The sequence below is a fragment of the Zonotrichia leucophrys genome, chromosome 4 (genome assembly GCF_028769735.1).
Source record: "Zonotrichia leucophrys gambelii isolate GWCS_2022_RI chromosome 4, RI_Zleu_2.0, whole genome shotgun sequence".
NCBI lineage: Eukaryota > Metazoa > Chordata > Aves > Passeriformes > Passerellidae > Zonotrichia > Zonotrichia leucophrys.
Window position 1 is genome coordinate 30,307,909 of NC_088173.1, and position 20,780 is coordinate 30,328,688.

General features: G+C 42.7%; 1 long non-coding RNA gene across 1 annotated transcript; it reads left to right on the forward strand.

Moving 5' to 3' along the window:
- Positions 1 to 167: 167 nt before the first annotated feature.
- On the forward strand, positions 168 to 20,138 carry LOC135447358 (uncharacterized). Its single transcript, XR_010440081.1, has 3 exons — positions 168 to 332; positions 18,604 to 18,673; positions 19,661 to 20,138. It is a non-coding gene; the product is annotated as an uncharacterized LOC135447358 (long non-coding RNA).
- Positions 20,139 to 20,780: the final 642 nt, after the last annotated feature.

A 20,780-nucleotide genomic window follows, 5' to 3' on the forward strand; every position in this document is an offset into this window, starting at 1 on the left:
TTTTGACACTTGTCTCAAATCATACCATAGTCATTGACAAAATGTAAGCTTTGTGATTTTAAACCTGGGGCTGGTTTGAAGTTTTAGGCCTTGGTGAGCTTTGGGTTCCCAGGTGCTTTGATGTTGGTAAGAGCTATAAAATCACCTCCATCGGTGTCAAAGGTCTTGGAGTAATTAGGTCTAGTGATCTCCACCTGTGAAATGCAGAGCTTGCTCACACAAGCTGAGAGCGGGAGCTTGAGGAAAGGCTGAGGATCCATGAAAGAACAACATTGGATTGGTGCTTTGGCTGTAAAGGAATAACCTGGGTGTTCCACTTTGAAGTGAAACAGGTATGTGCTTCTTGTGGGTGTCTACCAGTTGCTGGCTGCATTAGGAAAGGAATTAGACCTTCTTTGTTACTGTAGATTAATGGGAAAAACTGTGTTTTGCTGTGTTTGGTGTGAAATGGGGCAGCAGCAGCTGCCACAGCAGTCTGTGTTGCCCTTGCTGCAGCCTTCAGTGGGGCATTGGGGGTGGCTCTGCAGATAAGTCTGGAGCTGTGCTCTAGTGCCATGGGAGCTGCCCATGGTGTGTGAGAATAGGGAGTTGCTAAGTTGGGGTGGGTGTGAAGAGACTGCAGAGGTTTTGGGGAGTTATTTTCTCCTGTGCCCACAGTCCCTGTGCAGGGCAGGTGTGGAGCTGTACACCTCCCTGTGCCCCGAGTTCCACCATTATCCAGGGGGCTATGTGGATCCCTCCTCTTTTCTTGGCAACATCCATGGGTTACGTTGGGTAGCTTTTGGCTTTACTCCATAGTGAGCACAAAAAACTGCTCCAGCATCCCAAGCAAACCTGCAGCACATGGCATGGCTGGACTGAAACCTCATCAGAAAAATATTGTTTTCTTTGTCCTGGTCCAGCCTGGGCCTCTCCAAGTATGCCGCTGTTGTTTATGGCCAAGTCCTCCTATATGACCTCTGGTAAAGAATGTACCTGGCAAAAAAAGTTAAGGAGTGCTTTTGAACAAGGTGAGGGTGCTTCTATTTTGTGCTGCTGGTGGTGATTTAAGCATAGATTGAAGAGGTGGAAAAAGCTCCTTGTAGTATTTAAATAAAGATACAGACTGGGATGTTTAGTAGGGAAAATTTTTGCAGATGGTGATGGGGAGAATGGCAGCCAAACCATTACAGAGAGCTGCAGGTTTCCTCCAGGCTACCAGCACATGCATCAGTATTTCAGCTGCTAAAATAGGTTGCCTTTAATTCTTCTTTTCTATGAAATTTTAACTGAATGGGGAAGAATGATGTTCCTGTGTCTATGTGATCAAACAACTCCCTCTTATCTGGGCTACCTCTACACCCAGAGTGCTATGGAACAGGTGAATAGGATGTGCTTTCAAACTGACTGCCAGCAAGCCTTTTGTGCTAGACATCCAAACACCAGTGAAGTGACAAAATGTTCCAGACGTGTCGTAATTATGTGCACATGTGCTACAAAGGCTGCTAATATCAGAGCAGTTCAATCTGTGAAATATGCTGGCATGCTTAGCATCTTTCTGAGAGACTCATTTCTATAATGCTGTGTGTTGTACCAAAAAGTTTTCATGCACTGGAAAGTTTTTTTTAAAAAAAACAAGAATTAATTGCTTGGCTTGAAATATAGTGGAATAACTCAAGAGAACTAGGCTTTTAAAAGTGACATAAATCAATGGGAGCCCTAACTTGGGATTTTCTGCAAGCAAGAAACAATCAATGTACTTGGAAGGGTTGTTTTCAAAGAGCACCTTACTTCAAATTCTTGGAACAGCATCCATGACAAAACTAGTGCTTTTTAAAATTTTCTTTTCTTGTTCTTTATACCACACTTTCACTGAAGGTCTGTGATGTGGGTGTTTCCAGAAAGACTATGTGCTGATTATTCTGTTTTATGGGTTGAGGGGGGTGAGTTTAAAGCAGCAAATGCTTATCAAATTAACAGCGGCTTTTGGGAGAAAAACTGTAGTGGATTGTTTTGTGCTTACCCCTTCTGCAGGGTAAGGCATGGTTTCATTTCACATCAATTGGCTGGCTGGGAATATGGTACTGGAGGCTTCTGCAACCGGAGTGCAACGACACCCTGGTCCAGCAATACAAGTTTCCACTTCTGCAGCAGTGTCTAGACAGAGCATCAGGTGACTTGGGGCAAAACTTCCCCAAAAGGCTGCTGAGCATTAACTGGCCTTTGTGATGCCAGGTAATTCTGTCCCCCAAGCTGTGCAGCTGACACTGGCTGTTGCTGCTTAGAAGTAGGGTGGGTTGAGTGACCTGAGCATGTTTGCCCCAAAAAAGGAGCAGGGTGGGTGCCTCTCTTGCATGTGTCATGTAAGGAATGTTGATGAATACAGTAACTTCATTCAGTGGCCTATGGAAGGAAGTACTTTGAAATGTGTCCAGATACAATTTTTTTGGCAACTTGAACCTCTTCTTGCATCTTGATGGCTGCTTAAAGAAGTCTGCAGTGACTGAGGCCCTCAAAGGCACCCACTTCTGTGGCAAGTCTCACAGGATGGCTACAAATAGAACAGCAGACAGAGAAAAACTTTCTCATCACAGGATGATAGTTTTTATCCTGAGTTATGCTTTTATCCCTCGAGGCATTTTGATGTTGCAGTGTGGAGCATTCTGTGTAAGCAAGACTGGTAAAACCCCAGTTTCTGTGCTTGGGAACAGTGGGGATAAATGCTTTTTCAAGAAACTGAAGCTCTCCAATTCCCAGATGCTTTTCCCCTCTTCCCTCGGTTTGTAAGCGCAGGGTGCACTGGCAGTATAAGCACACATTCTCTGCTTTGAGCAGCACGGGCAAATCCTACATGGATGAGGTAAAATGAAATCTGTGCTGTCATGGCCGGCCGTGAGAGCAGCACGGGCAAATCCTACATGGATGAGGTAAAATGAAATGTGTGCTGTCATGGCTGGCCGTGAGAGCAGCCCGTGCAGCACGCCATGGCTCTGAGCTCCTGATGGAGGCTGTGTGCAGCCATTACTGGTACCGGGGCGCTGGGCTGCCCGGCACTGCTGCAATTTGTAAATGGCTTCATTTAGATGTCACCAGTGAACTAATTTATGGAAGCTGTAATTAGTGGTGATGGGACTGCAGGTGGAAAACAGTAAGTGGTGACATTACATAGTGACTTCATGAGGGATTTTCAATGTCCAGCACTTGGCTGCTGCACATAAGGAAAGAATGGCAACAAATGAGGGAAAACAAAACAGCAGCAACAACAGCGAAAAAAAGGCAAGCAACAACAAAACACACAAACAAATGGAATACATCTGGGAAGATGGATGGAAAATTAAAATCACCTGAGTGTTGAATAACCTGATTTTAGGCAGTTACTTTCCAAGCAGAGGCACAATGCAGCCCTATGCATCCTGTCACAAATGTACTGAGGCAAATAACTTCCTAGTGGTGCTATGTTTGTTATTCCCTCGAGGATGCTGGTTAATTTCTGGGAAAATAGGCTCTATGGGAAGTTGTGTGCCCTAATCTAAAGCATTGCAGCATAAATGGCCTGTCCTGAGCACCCCCAATAAAAGAAGTTCTGTGTGTGAAGCAGGGGACACAGATTAGCCTGGCTTTAAAGCAGGGCTTAAAATGACTGTGTGCTCCACCAGCAGATTGCTACCCTCTCGTACCTGCAACTCTGAGTGCTGTGTTTCCTTGCTGTTTGATGTTCCCTAGGAGTGTACAGGAAAATGCTCAACTGTAGTGAAAAATGAGGGGGAGAAAGTTCACTACTGTGCTATCTGATCCTCACTGGAGGGTGGCTTCAAAGGAATGCAATGACTTGTCTATGGGTGCCAGGTTAGATCCCTGCACAGATATTGTACTGTGGTTGTTGCACCATTCTTGTTAATCCTGCTGGATCTAGTCCTTGCTTGTGCTGCAGCACAATGAGGGGAAAAGAAACCCCAAAAACAAAGGGAAAAAATAGACCAGAATTGCAGCCACTGTCTGCCACTGGGGAGCTTTTTCAGCTTTCTAAGTTTGTGTAAAATGAGTTTCTGCATGTGAGTTGAGGTTCCTGTGACCCCCACAGAAATATGTAAGAAATAGCTCTGTGTAGTGAGATAAGCAAGTTGTGGGGGCAGGGGAGGGAAACTGCCCCAGGGCAGCGTTCTGGGCTGCTGCTGTGACTTGTGTCCTTATGCCTGCTGCAAGAGCAGTGTGGTGAGTACCAATGCTGAGCACTCAGGAGCAGTGGGAAGAGGCAGTCTATAAAAGTGATTCTGCAGTTGCTGTGGTTTTGGTTTTTTTTTTTTCCTGTGTTTTCTTGTGCTACTGGCCTTCTAATGAACTCTTGCAATATCCACAGTGTGGGAACACATGAAAGAGTGAACAAATGAACACTAATAACGTGCTCTTTGCACTTAGTGAAATGAAAGGAGTGCTTGAAGCAGAGTAAGACAAGTACCTTGAGGGGGTTTGAGGCAGAGGTGGTTTTTCACATGAAGGCCACCCACCCTGAAATATCCATCGCAAGCAACTGTTGGCCACTCCCATAAGCTGTTTGGGTGAAAAGGGGGAATTGCAACGCAAGTCTAATGGGAAACTCACATGAGTCAGGCCAGATGGAGGGAGGGAACCAGGCACAACAAGTGTTCTTTTATCTGGGGGAATAGAACTATCTCAAATGCAAAAGGTTTACCTTCTGGAGGTGCTTTCTCCTCTTTGGGCCTGCACTGTTTGGCACTGTTAGTGACTTTTGCTTTGCCAGCTGGAGCCAGTAGCTCTCCAGTGCTCACTCCACTCCCTACTCCACTGGCAGGGTGGTGCCTCTGTGGGCTGGGCTGTGTGACACTGTTCTTCTGGCATCAACGGAATGAAAAAGCAAAATGCACAGCTTGAGGTACTTTCATTGTGACTCCAAAGCTTGAGAAGCACATCTGTAACCTCCCAGCTGCTGAGCTTGGCTGGAGGAAGGTGATTTCTAAGTTGGCTTTGCAGTCTCAAGTATAATAATTTCCCCCTTTCTTGCATGCTAAATCAGCTTTCTTTTTGCTTTTTTTTTGACTTCTTTTTTCTTTTTTTTTTTTTTTTTTGCCATAATGTTCCATTCCCTGGACTTGTGATTGATACTGAAATTGCTTTTCTGTTCAATTAAAGAACTACCTTTAAGTAAAAACGGTAGGAAGAAAGAAATTAAATAACTGTATCAGTCTTTTCTTGTTAATTAGGGGAAATTTCTGAGCTTCCACTAATGTGTAAAATGCTGCGAATAGAGGAAACTCTGTTTCAGCATATCTTTTGCCCTAATTGCAGATTGAAAATAATTGAATATTTTTCAATTAAATATTGAAATGCAACTTTCTGATTCTTTAAATCAAATTTCATACTTAGTTTTCCTTCACAAGTATGAAATGTCACATTTTTGATGAGTTAAAAATTAAATCAACAGTCATCTAAAATGCTACTCTACCACAAAAACTAAACCAGGAAAACACATTTTGCTTCATATTTTCCCGAGCACAAGTATTTTTACTTTTGTTTTGTAGAAATAATTAAATAACTGTAACAGAAGTCCATAATGAGTTGTTCTGTCAGTACCTTTGATTCAAGGCTGCGCATTGGGGTTTTAACACAGTGAAATTGCCCAAAGTGGAAAAATCAGACTGAACAAGGAGTTGATACAATTTAGTCATGTGCTGACTAATAAGGAGTCAATATTTGTGCAGCCTAGGCAGACTGAGAACTGCAAATTCTTCAAAATGAAGCTGGATGTGGGGTAGCCACAAAATGGAGCAGAGCAGGATGAGCTGACCAAAGGACCATTGAGAAATCATGCTGATGTCTCAAAACCTCTGTCCTCAGAGGAAAGGGGGCAGTGCTGGGGGTTTGCAACCTGGCACTGCCATGCCTGCGTCCTGTCAGAGGGTGAGGGAGAGCCGAGCACAAGGAAAATCAGTTTAGTATTCCCCTTGGGTTGCTATAAACAAAATCAATATGTACTAATGACGGCAGCAATAAATTTCATCGTGCTTCATGTGGTAACATTCTGCACTTACCCAGTTGTTGGGTTGACAGAGAGCAATAGAGTTTACCCTTTTAAAGTTGTAAATTACTATAAAAATGCTGAGCCTCATGATAAAATACATTCATGGATGGTTTTAAGCTTAGGAAATATTGTAATACTTTCACTAAGCATACTATTAATATAAATAAATAGTATTTATTGCTTGGTTTCCTAGCTGCAGCTGGGTGAAGAAACATGGCATGCATGTTTATCATGCCACTTGTGGTTTCATAATGTTTATCTAAAATTGATTCTCAAAGAAGCTATCTGAGAAGCTTATTTTTCCACATATTTGTTCAAAGAAAAATCTTCCCTTAACAGATTTCTAGCAAGTAAAATCTTATTTTTTTAAAGTGCTATTTAGTTTAGGAGATGCTTTTCTATTTAGATATTTCTTCTTGCCTGCATTTTTTATTTTTTTCTTTCTGGCAAATAAACACTTGGAAGTTGGATTAAATATTTCAGCCCCAAATGAAACATTGCAGACTTTTTGCTCATATTATATTCCAAGCTTCAACACTCAATCCTTTCTTCTGAATACAAATAGTACTCTGAAATTACAGGAGTGTTCCACGATGCAGAAATACAGATTTACTTTTGTCTACATGTCTGCTGCTATACCTTTTTCTCTCTTAAAATTTGGATCTTGTAGGGTGATGGAAAATCTAGGGGCTTTGAATTATGCACTTATTATTAATATCAGTCCACGTGAGAAATCCTGAGTGTCAATTTTGGATAGCCCTCAACTGTTTTGCAGTCACTTTCAGAAGCTCCACTGAACTGTGCACTGTGTTGGCCCCTGAAAGCAACTTTTAAGCCACAAGTCTTGATAAGGCTTTCAGAGAAGATCTAGATGAAGCACAGGAAGAACAAAAGATAACTCTTCTTTTCATTATTTAAGTTAAATGTCATTATCTGGCTGCACTTGTAAATCCAGGTAGGACTCTCTGAGGTGTGTGGTGCTCTCTGCACCATCCTCAGGGAGGGGCAGATCCATCTGAGTGAACCCTTGCAACAGGCTCAGCTTTTGCATTAGTTTAGGAAGTTTTCCTGAAACTTATCCACTGCACTCTTAAGGCAACCCAGAGGGAGTTGTCCGTGTGTGAATAACCTGAATAATCCAGGCTTCCCATCCCTGAGGGCAAATGACATCTACTCCCCAAGTCTGCTTCTCCACAATGATTTCTCATTGATCTGGAAATAAAGCAAGCTGCCAGAAGCCACAGTCTGAGTGTGTTATAGTTGAGAATAAATCAAACCTGCCATAGTATTGGCAAAGATCAAGCCTGCCCTGCTGACTTAAATTCTGTGCAGTATGGTTGCACAGCATTTGGTCAAAGAAAGCAATAACAAGTGCAGATTAATTCTTTGGCAGCTGCAGCTCTGTGCAGGGAAGGGAGGAAGCCTGGACTTGCTGCTGTGCTTCACAGCCAGCTGTGGCTGGAGTTTGGCTCCACCAAGCCAGACCTGCACTACCCAAATGCAGAGGGTTTGCTGGAGTAGGGGGATCCTTTCTGCATTTCCTCACAGTACCTGGTAAAAGGAAATATCAGTCTGCAAGTGTCCCACACTGAGAGAGACTCTACAGTGCTCAGCAGTGAGCCTTTTGGATTTGAATCTCGCCATCCTGGAGAAGAGCAGTCATGAGGTTGCAGCAGAGCAGAGCCAGCAGAATCACACTTAAGGGGCTACTCAATGGACATGCTGCAGACAGCGGAAGGCTGACATCTGCATTACAATACATTGCTTTGAGATTTTTCAAGTTAAGTTCACTGATATATATAGAAGACCAAGCATGTAGACACAAAAATGTCTGTTTTGTCTTAGAGTATCCTGGCTCTGAAATAATTAATAACTTGGGCAATATACCATGCTCCAATATCCCAGAAGAGCGGCAGTTCATCAGTACCACTCATCTTGTCCCCCTTCCCCTCCCTATTTCTTTTGGGTGCTCTACACAGTGTACAACTTGAGAGATGCTGCTACCCCTGATCTATTTCCAGCACTACCTAGTGGCATTCTAGGAAGGCTGTGGGGTTTTCCACACAAGTTCATTGCTGTACTAGACAGAGGTAGCAGATAGATCTGCGTTCTCCAGGATGATCTCAGTATCTTCCATGCGCCCACTTTTCTTTTGTAAAAGTAACAATTATTGCAGTCAAAAGAACCACATATCTGTGCAGAGGGAAAACATGTTGAAAGCACTGCTGACCTAAAAGGAAATATTACAGTGGCCCTGCACCATACACTTAATGACAAATCCCTCCAGTGCTGCAGCTTCTGAGATTGGGAACTTAGAGGCAGAAAGGGTGCAACTGTATAAACATGAGGTTTGCACAAATCCAGGCTCTGCTCTTGTCTGGGGCTGCACTGCAGTGAGGTGCTTTCTTCTTTGGATTGGTCTGGGGTATTGGGGCAGAAGGGTGTTGGGGTGCCTGTCCTTGCTCTGGCTTGCCCTGCCATCCCTTTGTGGGGACTTGAGCTCAGCCTCAAAGAGGGGAGGCAAGTGAGCAGCATGTGTGCAGCTGCCTTCTGCTTAGAGGGCAAAGGCTGCTTCTTCCCAAAATACGTTCCCTGCTTCCATCACTGTACTCTTCAGCCCCTATTGGCAAATGCTATAAGGTGCTGACAGGTGAATCTTGTTTGAGGTAAGGCTGGAGTTCTGTCATTTCTCTTTTGGGGGGATGGGGGCATCCTTTGCTGTCATTTACACTGCACAACACCAGCTGACATCTCAGCACTGCCCTTGAGCTGAGCTTTGCTGTTCCCCATGCAAATGACCACACACAGCAAGGGGGTGCCTTTTCACAGCCCTGTGGGCAAGCTGTCCATTTTCCATGTGAGCTGAGGCTCAGGCATGTGCAGGGAATCAGAATTGCCCGGTGTGCTGGCAGAGAAGCCCCCCTGGCCAGCTCACAGCAGCTGTCTGGGTCAGACTGGGGCAGTCAGGCTGCTTGGGTGGGGCGTGAGGCTCCTCACCTTCTGCTGCTCTGCAGCTGAGGGATTTCCTCAGCCACAGGTAGCATCACTGCCCTTCCTGATTGAGAAGGGTTTTTCTATTCATTAATTTCTTCAATTCCCAGAAAGGTTTGGCATTTATAGTATCCCATGGCTCAACTGTGCAGCTCAACCATACATCTTGTGAAAAAGTACCTCTTTTGGTCTGCTCTTGAGCTTTTTTTTCTCTTTATTTCATTTGATAACCTTGAGGTTTTGCATCAGAAAATTATGAGCAGTCATTCCCTACACTCTGCCATGCTGTTTGTGACTGTTATAGGCTTTTACCATATTATATTTTCTATGCTGGAGTCTTATTCTTTTTAAGTCTCTCCCTGCATAAAAGCAATTTCATTCCCTTAACTCTTTTTGCTTCCCTTCTTTATACCTTGTCCAGATCTACTGTAATTTTTTGGCAGGTGAGGTGGGTTCTACTTGCAGTGTTCCAGGCACCATGGATTTCTATGGTAATGCCAGGATGTCTCCTGTTTCACTCTCTGGCACTGTCAAACTGGGGGAACTGTGGGATTAAATAAAATGGTGCTGCAGGGTGTTAATGAGCTGGCCCCAGTCCCAGGCTGTTACTTTCAGTGTCCTCTGCTGCAAGGTATGTTTTCTTGTATCAGAGTCCTGCTATTTTGGAATGCCCAGCCATGGGGCAGACCTGCCTGGGAGCTCAGCAGATTTCTTGGCATTGTGTTTTGGAATCAGCAAAAAACATTCCTCTACTTTTCACATGTAAAATTAGGACCAGCCGTGATTTCCTGCTATACCACAGGACTGAGTGGAGAAAAGAGCGGGTGTAAGGGCATAAAACAGAAACACGATCTGTCCTGCCACTTTGTCTGTCCCTGCTGTCAGGGCCTGAGCGGGTATTTCCCCAGGAGGCAGGCAGCAGCTTGAATCTTTGCTCTTGTTCCCTGCCTCCCAAACTCACCACCCTGCAGCTGCAGCAATTCAAAGGCAAATTGCCATCTTCCACCCTGCTTCTTCAGCTAAAAATGTCCTTTGCTGGTGCAGTGTCAGCCCTGCTATATTTCATGTTGAAAAGCTACATTGGGAAGGGACAGGATCAGACAGCACATTACATTTCTAGTTTGTCAACTGTCTCAAGGCTGTCTACAAAAATTAGTGTAATATCATAACTTGTCTGTATAGCATTACATCCCACAAAAGAATAAATTGCGTTTGAGTTAGGACATGAAGCTGCTATTAATGCCTATGTTAATTTTCCATGGTTTATTAAGAAAATCATAACAATGCAGGCTATTTATGCAGGATGTATTCAGAGATTTATCTCCCTAGTTGGGTATTGAATTAGAACAGTAACATTAGAGACATACAGTAGAAATGCTAATACATTAATCTATCTTAGAGCCAGGATTATATCACAAAAGGAATTAGTTCTGTGATCTCTTCATAGATCCATTTCCACTGCAATCTTTCACCAGCTCATTGACAATCACAGTCACCTAGACAGATTTGTGTTTGTGTCACTTTTCTTCTTGTAATTCTCTTTGCTATAAACAATGGGACACTGGGAATTTGAATGCTTAACAGGGTTTGGGAAAATAGCTTGTTCTACTGCTTTAGCCCTGACTTTTGGGAGTTACTCAGCCAATAGTCCATGTTTCTTCCACATCTGTTGCAACAATCACGATGGCAACATCATGGGGCATTGCAAAGGCCACCTTCTCCTGCTATGGCTGTCATTCACTGAATCCATATGATAGAACAAAAACTGTATTCTTTGAACAGAGGTTCATATTTAAATAGTTACATTACCTGTGATCTCAATAAAGAAATTGAACTTTTTTTGAGGAGTGATGTTGTGAAATTACATAGCGAGAAGCATACGCTGTGTGCCTTTTGGGCTGGTTGTAAGATAGGCTGCAATGTCAGCACTTGAAGGCTCGCTCTTGTCTCTTTTGTTGCTAGAAAATCAGGAGATGGTTCCCACTGTCTTAGTCCTGACAGAGTTTTGGTGTAGGGAGTAACATATTGTCAGAGCACTTTGGAGTGTGCTTCATGAGCCCTACTTCTGGGTTTTCACACCACAAGCTAGGATTGCAAGTGAAATTCAGTCCTTTGATGAAAAACAGTGAGAGAAATCACCACGTGCTTTCCCCCTCTAGAGAATACATAGCATTTTCCAAAAATTAGTCTGAGATCAGGGAAATCTCTACAGCTGCTTTTTGGTTACCATATGGGTAAAAAATTTTGTTTACTCTTCTTCCAAGACAAACTCAAATTGCTAATTTCCATCACTGAAACGCCAGTCTTCAGAAAATTGGCTTTTCTTTAGTACCAGCTGAACTCTGTGGAAGTGGCCTTCTCCTTTGCTCTGCTCTGTCCCTGGGGAGACCTGAGCATGTGGGCTGAACTGAGAGCCAGAAAAATTGTCTAGGTTTTTCTGCATATGTATTTACAGCCTTTCCTGTCATTTTCTGGACACCTTAGCTGTCCTGAATATAAAGATGTTGAGGCAATGACTGTCCTTTGTGATGTTTACCCACTGCTGATAGCAGTGGTGCCCAGCTGCTGTCCACTGAACCCCCCATAGCAAAAATAATACGAATTTAAATGAGATTACTTCTTTCTCTGTTTTTCTTTTTTTTTTCTCTTTACACAATGAAATGCTGCCAGTGTGAAAGGATCTGATAGAAGCAGGAGATGAATGATTTGACTTTGAAGCTCTGTGGAATTTCTTTTTGATTCTGTAATTTCAATGCAGTTTTCAATGTTTAAATTAAAAGAGAAATGAATGATTTGTTTAGACATCATTAGGATTTTTAGTTCTCCATCTGTTTTCCAAACAAATCCAATTAAACCAGACTAATCGTATGGAATATTTTATAATCTCCTCTTCAAAATAGAAATATCTACTAAGAAAATGTTCTTGATCATCTTGTAGATTCTGTCTTAAGTCACCTAATATTTCAGGCATTTTTACCCACAAAAACTTTTTCTTTCAGTGAAATTCTATGGGAATGTGAAAAGTTAGTAATTAGCAAATATTATTGTGTGTGCTGAAAAGATGCCTTAGATGTAAAGACAGTTGAGGCTCATCTTTTCTTTTAAGAAAGAAAACTACTTAAAATTATTAATCCTCATTTGACATTTCCTGAGATGCAAATGTGGATGTTAGACAATTAATGTGTGGGTGGGCTGGCCCTGGCTGGATGCCAGCTGCCAACAAAGCTGCTCCATCACTCCTCTTGTCAGCTGGACAAGGAAGAGAAGATATTTTCAAAGGCTTCTGGGTTGAAATAAGGTTGAGGAAGAGATTGCTCAGCAATTACCATCATGGGCAAAACAGGCTTAATGTGGGGAAAATAGATTAAATTTATTGCCAATCAAATCAAAGTAGGATGTAGAGAAATAAAAATTAAACCTTAAAACACCTTCCCCCCACCCGTCCCTTCTTCTTTGCCTCAATTTCACTCCTGGCATTCCCTACCTTCTCCCTGCACTGGCACAAGGGAACAGGAATGAGAACTGTGCTCAGTTCATCACATGATGTGATTCTAAAACAACCTTTTATAAAAAGTTAACAAATATTCTAACAGCTTACAAATTCCTGGAATTTCTCAGTCTTTCAGAGATGCCAGTCTCATTTACACAGTAAGGAAGTTTAGAGGTTACAAAATAACCCTGCACAGAGCAAGTTGTGTTTTCAGTGGTGCTGCTCATACTGCTGGATCTTGATGAAGCCGGTCCCTGCACCACTGGCTGTGTCTGCCCTGCAAACACACAGCCTCTCTCTGCCGCTGCTGTTGGGTGGGTGCAGGTACTCTGTCTGCTCAGCCAAGTGAGACGTGTCTGCTGCTTGCACAGAGGCAAGCTGGAGCTGGAGGATGTAAAAGTAGCTGCTAGTGCTGCTTTATACAGTTTTGAGCTCCATTTACCTGAGCTCTCTGGCCTGGCAGTGCCCACAGAGGCTTTCAGCAAGGCTTGGGGCTCACCTGTGTTGCAATTCCTTCTATGCTGCTGTGGAGGAGTGGCAGTAGATGGGTACCAGCAGCACCTGAAGAGATGGTCAAGAGGATATGAAGCCTTCAGAGTGTTTTCCCCAGGTAGTGGACCTCAATGAGGAAGGGTACACATCATTGCAGTAACTTCAGCGGTGCTAAAGTGAGGTGTTATTTATCTTAGTGTTTGACATTTCAGGAGACTTCAAACTGAGAGCTGGCTTCCTGTGGTCCTGTGATTTTCAGAATTTGCTCTCTGCCTGAAGCTGATCCTTTATAGAAAAGTTATAGATTAAAATTATTCAACCCTTTCTAGAATCATGGCTAAGGAAAAAAGGAAATTTATTTCCCTCCTCTTTCTTGGACCCAAATATATTATTGGAATTTTAATTTAAAAAAAGTAAAATCAGAAAGAAGCTCTGTCCTCTACCTGTCTGTCATTTCATCTCTCCTTGGCAAGACAAGACAGCCTTAAGGTGAGAGTAGAAGTTTCTCACAGTCATTACCAGGTTTTCTTTTCACATTATGCAGTGCCAGTCTCTGTGCAACTGTTTTGGGCTCAGGGCTTGCATGAAAGAAACTGGAAAAGAGCATCTAGCAATGTGAAAGGGCCCTTCTGCATTAAATATCCTTAGTACAGCAAGGAGCAGTGGGCAGAAGCATGCCTGAAGTGGGGCAGCTCAGTGTAAGCCACATTCTTCTCCCCACACAGCAGTATTTTGAGACCCTATCACACCCAGTCACCATCGTTTGGCATCACTCACACTCATCTCCAAACTCTGTCACGTGTTTCTGAGCACGCAGCCACTCTTTAGGTGCCTTCCCCAGGCACACTAAGCAGTGAAGCTGCACTTGGTTGTACATGCAGAGCTACCTGAAGCAAGCCTAGTACACTGAGCCTGCAAGAGCTGCTGGGCTTGCTCACAGGTTAATTCATGGCCTTGCAGGCTTGTCTCTGCAATCACATACCTTGCATGGGAGATGACTGCAGCAGACCTGCGAGCTTGAACGTGCAGGGGGTGGTGAGGCTGCACCCTGCCATCATCACAGCCTGGGACAGCACAAGCATGCTGCCCAGGCTGCTCCTTTGGGTAGGCAGATGAGATGAGGTCTGTAAGCCAGGCAGCACGTGGTGATGTGGCATTCACATTCTCTGAACAGAGAGAGACAACATTTTCTCTCCCTGGATTTTTCCTGGAGAAGCACGAAGAAGAGAAAACAATTCTTATCTCTACTTGCTGCTCTTGTTGGTTTTGCACATGTGGAATGTTTTAGGAACATTGTTTGGCTGAAGTGATTTGTCAGTTGGATTCTGCTGAGGATTGTTTTGTTTCCTTGGCCAATTGGGTCAAAGCTGTGTCCTGGCTGTCTGGGGACAGTCACGGGTTTTTCTTTGGTATTCTTTAGCATAGTATCTCTTTAATATAATATAGCTTTAATAAAACAATTGTTCAGCCTTCTGAATCAATGGAATCAGATGCCAATCATTCCCAGATGTTGGGGTTGCCCTGCGTACTATTTGTTGATGATCCTTGTGGGAGTTTGCCACTGTGATTTCTCTCTCTGTCTTGAAAAAAACATGGCTTCATTCACATATGTCTCAAAGTGTTCAAGCATGATCAGAACATTCTTTTGGAAGACTTGTCAACCATATATCTCCATAAATTACTGCTTGTTTCATCACTTATCTCTTTTGGCCAAACAGATTTTTCAAAGGTTCATTCTTGACTAGAATTGGTTTGCAATTTAAATGGTCCTTACTTTAACTTAAATATCACCAGACTCAGGTGAATTTATTTAGTGTGCATGAAATAGTGATCAAGCCAACATGTCAAGTAGCTCATCCCAGACACCCCAGAGAAATGGTGCTTCTGGCTGAGGATTTATCTCATCTGTGTTGGTTCAAGTTAGTGTTTTATTTCTTTTGTGTCAGAGAAATTTGTTGATCAAAAATGCTGATTCATCTTGGTCTTTATTTTTCCTCATGTTTCAGAAGACTTCTGATTCAATGTAAAGGGGATTTTTAGTTTAGCTGGAGAGAAAAAATTATGGGTTGATTTATCCCTGCATTGTATAGTACTTGTAGAATAAGCTTGAGTTTTCAGTGTTAACTCATTACTTTTGGATGTCTGAATCAGCACACTAAGAGAAGCCTGATCCTTATCATAGGTGCCCCTAAATTTGGGCCTTCTGAATTGGCATTCATATTTGAGGACTCTATAAGTGCTAATTCCTGTATTAATTTGGAATCTGCTTCTGAAATTGGGTCTCAACCAGACAGTTTTTGTTACTTTGAGAAGATGAGAGATGCTGAAAGTGATGCTTGTAGATGGCAGACCCTGTTGATACTGGCGGATATGTTAAATTGTAACACAGATTAGGGAGAAATCTTTTGGATTTTTCTCTATCCAGAAGTAGGTTGATCCCCTTTAAAGTTCATATTTTTATTTTTATTGTTGCTTTTCAGGCAACAAAGGCTGAAGTACAATCCCATGTAGTCTAAGGAAGCAAGCATGAGATTTAACTCATGAGGCAGGGCAAGCAAGGAAGCAAATTGATTGACTCTGCTGGCTCTCCAAGTGATCTTCTGAACAGGATGTCATTGTCTGTTTGAACCTTTGGATTGTGTCAGAGCATAAAAGCCTCAGGCTCAGAGTTTATTTAGGAGAGGTTTCTGATATGGGCATAAACAACCTGCAGATCACACAAATCAAATACATGTATTTCTGAAGAGACTTAGGATGAGCCCAAATAATGTTGGGCTCTTGTGTGACATGTGCACAAGATGTGTGATTAAATCTCAAGAAAAGGTTGGTAAAGCTTGGTGTGGTGTATATGTAACAGTGATTAGAGGACTGTATGCTTGGCAGCTGCAAGATAAATGGATAGTTTACCCTACTTAAGGGACCTATGAGCATAATGTTTATTTTTTGAGGTTTCAGCAGTGCCTGATGCTCATCAGCAGGCAAACCTCATTGTTAAAATGAGGACGCTCTTTGAGGCTACTGGTTCTGACCTTTTGAGTTGGCATGAATAAAAGCCAGGTTAATGAAATGTGTTGCTCCTGTAGCAAGTTAGGAAAAAAAAACAACTTGTCTACTGCTTGGAAAGACAATAAATGCCACAGAGATTTATGCAGAGCTTTTAGTGTAGCTCCATAGTCATGTGAGCTATCTATACATAATATACTGGGGAAAAGAAGTCTCTGCTTGGATCTAGTGAAGCACACAGCTCCTGATGTCTCAAGGTGACAGATAACAACAGTCACAGTGATTGTGACTTGCTTGACGGGATCCATGATTTAGCATTCTTGCCCTTATCACTTGCCACTTTCAAATCCACAATCCTGAAGTGCAATCAGGAAAACTGCATTTGGCATGGCTTGTGGAAGAACAGCATAAATCCCCCAGCACCAAGCGCTTATGTGTGTGTTAGGCTGACCACTTGGCACCCATTCTCTGAGGAGCACCCAGAAAAGTTGGCTGCTAATGAAAACCCTGGAGCTGGCACTGAACTGATAAGACTGCTGGGTCCCTGTTTTTGTTTTCTGGACTCATGCCAGTTTAACAACACAACCTCCTGCAAGCAGTAATTTTTAAGCTCAAAATATTAACTTAAAGTGCGTATAAAATTGGCTGGGGACTTCAATGTCAGTGCTTAACAAAGGGAGCTGTTTCTTGCTAAGCATGGCTGCTGTTCGCTGGATTCCGTGCTCCGTGGCAGCGCCGAGGGTTGGCTGTGCGGCAGCCCGGGTGTCTGTGCGGGCAGGGGAGGCGGCTCCCGCAGAGCTGCCGGGCTGTGGGTGAGAGGCAGCGGCGCTCCGTGTGCCGAGCGCTGCGCCAGCTGGGTGCAAACCTCAGCCAGCCATTCATCACCCCTGCGCCAGCACAAGGCTTTGTTGCAAGCACAGCCTGAGATGCAGGACTTGGGGGAGGGTATTTTGCTGCTACACCTCTTTGCTCTTCCCATTGGTTGTAGGGATAGAGTCCCTTTGGAAGAGCTAATACTCCCAGCAGGGAGCAGGACAGCTGGGATGTGACGCTGTCTTCAGGGTGATGTGGTGGGCTCCTGCTTTTAGTGCCTGGCAACAACTCCCCGTGCTTTAGGATGGAATTGAGGGGATCATCCCTGTCAGGCTTTCCAGGCCAGAAACTAAAACTGGCTTTGTAGTTAATCGATGTACTGCTGTATGGGATGGAAGGAAAATTATGGGGGATTTTCATACTTCTTTCCTTGTGCCTCCCCATGTCTGTCCCTTCTAAACACAGGAAACAAAAATGCTGTGGCAAGGCCCATTTTAAAATCAAATCTGGTTGTTTTATTTCTAATCTCACTTTCCCTGCAGTAAAGTAAAATGCATTTAATTGGCTCAATTCAGTCTGAAATAAGCCTCTAGTCCCAGTAGTGTAGCCCTGGGACACCACTCCTGGCCTCCAGCTGCTGTCCAAAAAAGCAAAGCTCTTCCATAGCTCCTTTCTTGTCTCTGTTTGCCCCACAGGAAAGTTTTGCCCCCCCTACAGCATCTTGAATGACACAGGGTGCCCAGGCAGTGGCACAGAATCTTTCCTCACGTCCCTCTCCAGACTCAGCTGCTTGGAAGGATCATGGAATGAATGAAAGCCTGTAGATAAAATTTCATAGTGGGTGACTTCTTTTCAGGGCCATTAGTGAGACTGAAAAATCAGACTTTATATTATAAAGCAATCTTCCACCTGAACTCAGGACAGCTACTCTAGTTCCACAATATGTTATTTAAAGCCTGTTTTATAATAGAATTTGGTATTGCAGTATGTATAATTTATAATATATTAAAACCCATTTCATAATATATTTTAATCTCTGATGATGAATAGCTGGGACAGTCTTGCAGGTTCTGTAATATCACTATGGCAACATCCTTTAAAAAAAGAAGAGTAGGACAATTGAGAGATACCAAGGACTGGTCAAGGAAAGAGTAATGGCACTTGTCAATTTGCATTTTTTCCTACAGTTTATTTTCTTCTTGGAAATGGCATCTATTCTGATATTTTTGCGTGTGTTTTCAAGAAATCACTTGTGACATTACTGAAACGTTGCCTCTCCTTTAACCTTTGAGGGCTCAACTCTGAAAAGATTTGTTTTCCATCTCAGTGCTAAATGACTTAGCCCATCTATGAAGATGAGCAGAGCTCAGCAGCTATTGGTGGACTGGAAATATATCTTCCATCAGATTTCCAATGTTTCTCAAAAATCAAAATAGTACTTTGAGTCCAACCTTACATGCTTAATTTATAAAAATTGGGCTTGTCTTCCGTACTAAATGGTTGACTTTTTTTAAAAATCAAGGTGCTTGCTTTGAAGGCTTACATTTTGACTAAAGCTCTAAATAGCAGTTATTCTTTTCCTGAACAGTACCCAGGAAAGCATATTCATCATACATTAGCAAGGAAAGAAAAATCTCAATTTGCCTTTCTTTCCAAGCAGCAGTGGTGCATCTCTAAAAATGTCACTCTCAAGTGATAGGGATCAAAAAGCCTGGAGATCTGTAGACCACTATTTGCTTATCAGGTGACATGGTGCTCATTCATGGAAGACTGATTTTTGTCATTTACCCTAAATCAGGCAGTCTCTTCCTGAAGAGCAGACCTTTGAAGGTCCCAGATATGCAGACCAAACACCAGCAGTGCACCAGGTAGCCTTTTGAGATGTTTCTATTGCCGGATGTTATTCTTAGTTTCATGCTTTCAAGCATGGGAAAGATAGTTTTTGAGGATGAAAGTTAATGGTTTATAGTGGTTTGTTCTCTGAGGGGCTCTTCTGTCAAATGCTCCAGGCCTGAGTTCCCTGTCCACAGGGAACTCAGTAGTTGGACCTGAGCTATGTAGGAGGTCCTGTGTCCTTTGTGGTTCCTACTTGGTTTTCTTAAATACCTCAGGTCTCTGCTATTTCAATCAATTCAACAAATAGTTCTACTCTCTCCATTCTTGGTGATTCTCAGCACAATTGGTTTCTTTCAGCCTCCAAACTCTTCTGTTCCAGGGCTACCCCTCGCCATCACAGGTTTTAACACTCGCTTTCCCTTCTCCACCTTTCACAGAATAGACTCTGTTCCTTCTCCTTCGTGAGCTAACCTTTCTCTAGTGCTTTTCTGCACCCAGCCATGTTTTGACTGGTGGCAGGTCCTGCAAACCAAAGGCAGGTATTTAAAAGCCCTGGTTACATCAGCTGATATGAGGCTGAAGGTACGAATGCTCCTAAAATGTCTGGGGACACCTGGGCATTCATTTTCCCCCCTGTTTATCCCAAAGCAGAACACAGATGTTGACCTTTACCTTACTAATCCACCTGCTTACTCAGGCTTTTGCTTGAGGGGTGACAGCAAGTGAATTTCTGCCTATAGGGTAAATTCCAGGATGTATCCATTACTTTGCCATTGACATTTGCCAGCCGATTCTTATGTTTTCAAAGTAATTTTGTTCATGTGCCCAGGGAAATTAGCAGTGAACTGTTACTGCAGTTTAAAAAGCATTTCTGGAATAAAATTTCTTTTAACTCTTCCTATTTAAGTCATTGCTTGCATAAAGCTACTGATTAGAGAAGAGCTGGAATCCTCATGAGAAATAGGAATAGTGAACTTGATGAGTTTTTATTCTGACTTTTTTTTTTTTTTGTTCTGCAGTTACAGGAAGCCTTTTGCCGTGGGCACCTCATCCGTGACATGGATCACAGTCTACAACTAATTCTAGGGTTTAATTTTTCCAGTTTCACTGCTCTTGCAACATAACTTGTAAATGTGCAGCTCAAATCCTGTAACTAGATATCTAAACAGTGAGGAGACAGTCATTTTCCAGTGAAGAAAAAACTTCTAAAATGGTGGGAGTGGTGGCATAAAGATCCAGCTTTATATTAGGTCTAGTGTTCACACTGAAGCTCTTGTCTACTATCTAGAAGAAAATACAGCTTATACAAATCATGCGTGTATGAAAATGGACACATTGAGTCTCTCAGCAAACAAGATTATAAAGCAGGAATCCTTCTGATTTGGATAACACTGTTAGGGCTGATGTGATTTCTTGGGGTTTCCTGTTCTAACATACATTGTATTTGAAAATGAAAACCAGCTGAGAGCAGTATCACATAAACCTATTTTCCTGTTCTTTATGGAAGATGAGTACTTTCTTATCCCAGAACCACTGGGCCCATTCATAACTGAAACCTTTAAAGTTTATGAACTGTGAAATTAGGTGACTAATAGACAGGTGAATCATTAGGCTGAATGCATTCAGAGACCTCCTTGTTCCTGTTTCTTATATCTCCCTGTAGACAAACACATTTACTTCAGCACAGAAGAAAACCAACATCAAAAACTCCTCATGACACTGAGGCCCTACCTAATTGCAGGAGAATGGGATTTTTGCCAGGACACAGTGAATGCCTACTGTTTCTGTCCATTTATTTTCTCAGGGTGTCATGCCTTCTGCCACACTGGGTCATCCACAGGCATGTAGGAGTTTTTACTGGTTTCTTGGTTTGGTTTTTTTTTTTTTTGTTTGTTTGTTTTTTATTTTGTTGGTTTGTTTTTTGGGGTTTTTTTGGGTTTTTTTGGTGGCTTTTTATTTTTTTGGGTTTTTTTCGTTTTGGTGGGGTTTTTTTGTTGTTTTTGTTTGGGAGGTTTTTTTTCGGGGGGGTGTTGGAGTTTTTTTGCAATATGTAGGAGAAAAACCTCTGTAGCCTCTATCTGCTGGAGATCTTTTTCTTTCTTTTTTATGCAAGTCTGTCCTGTGCGAAGAGGTCTGAAC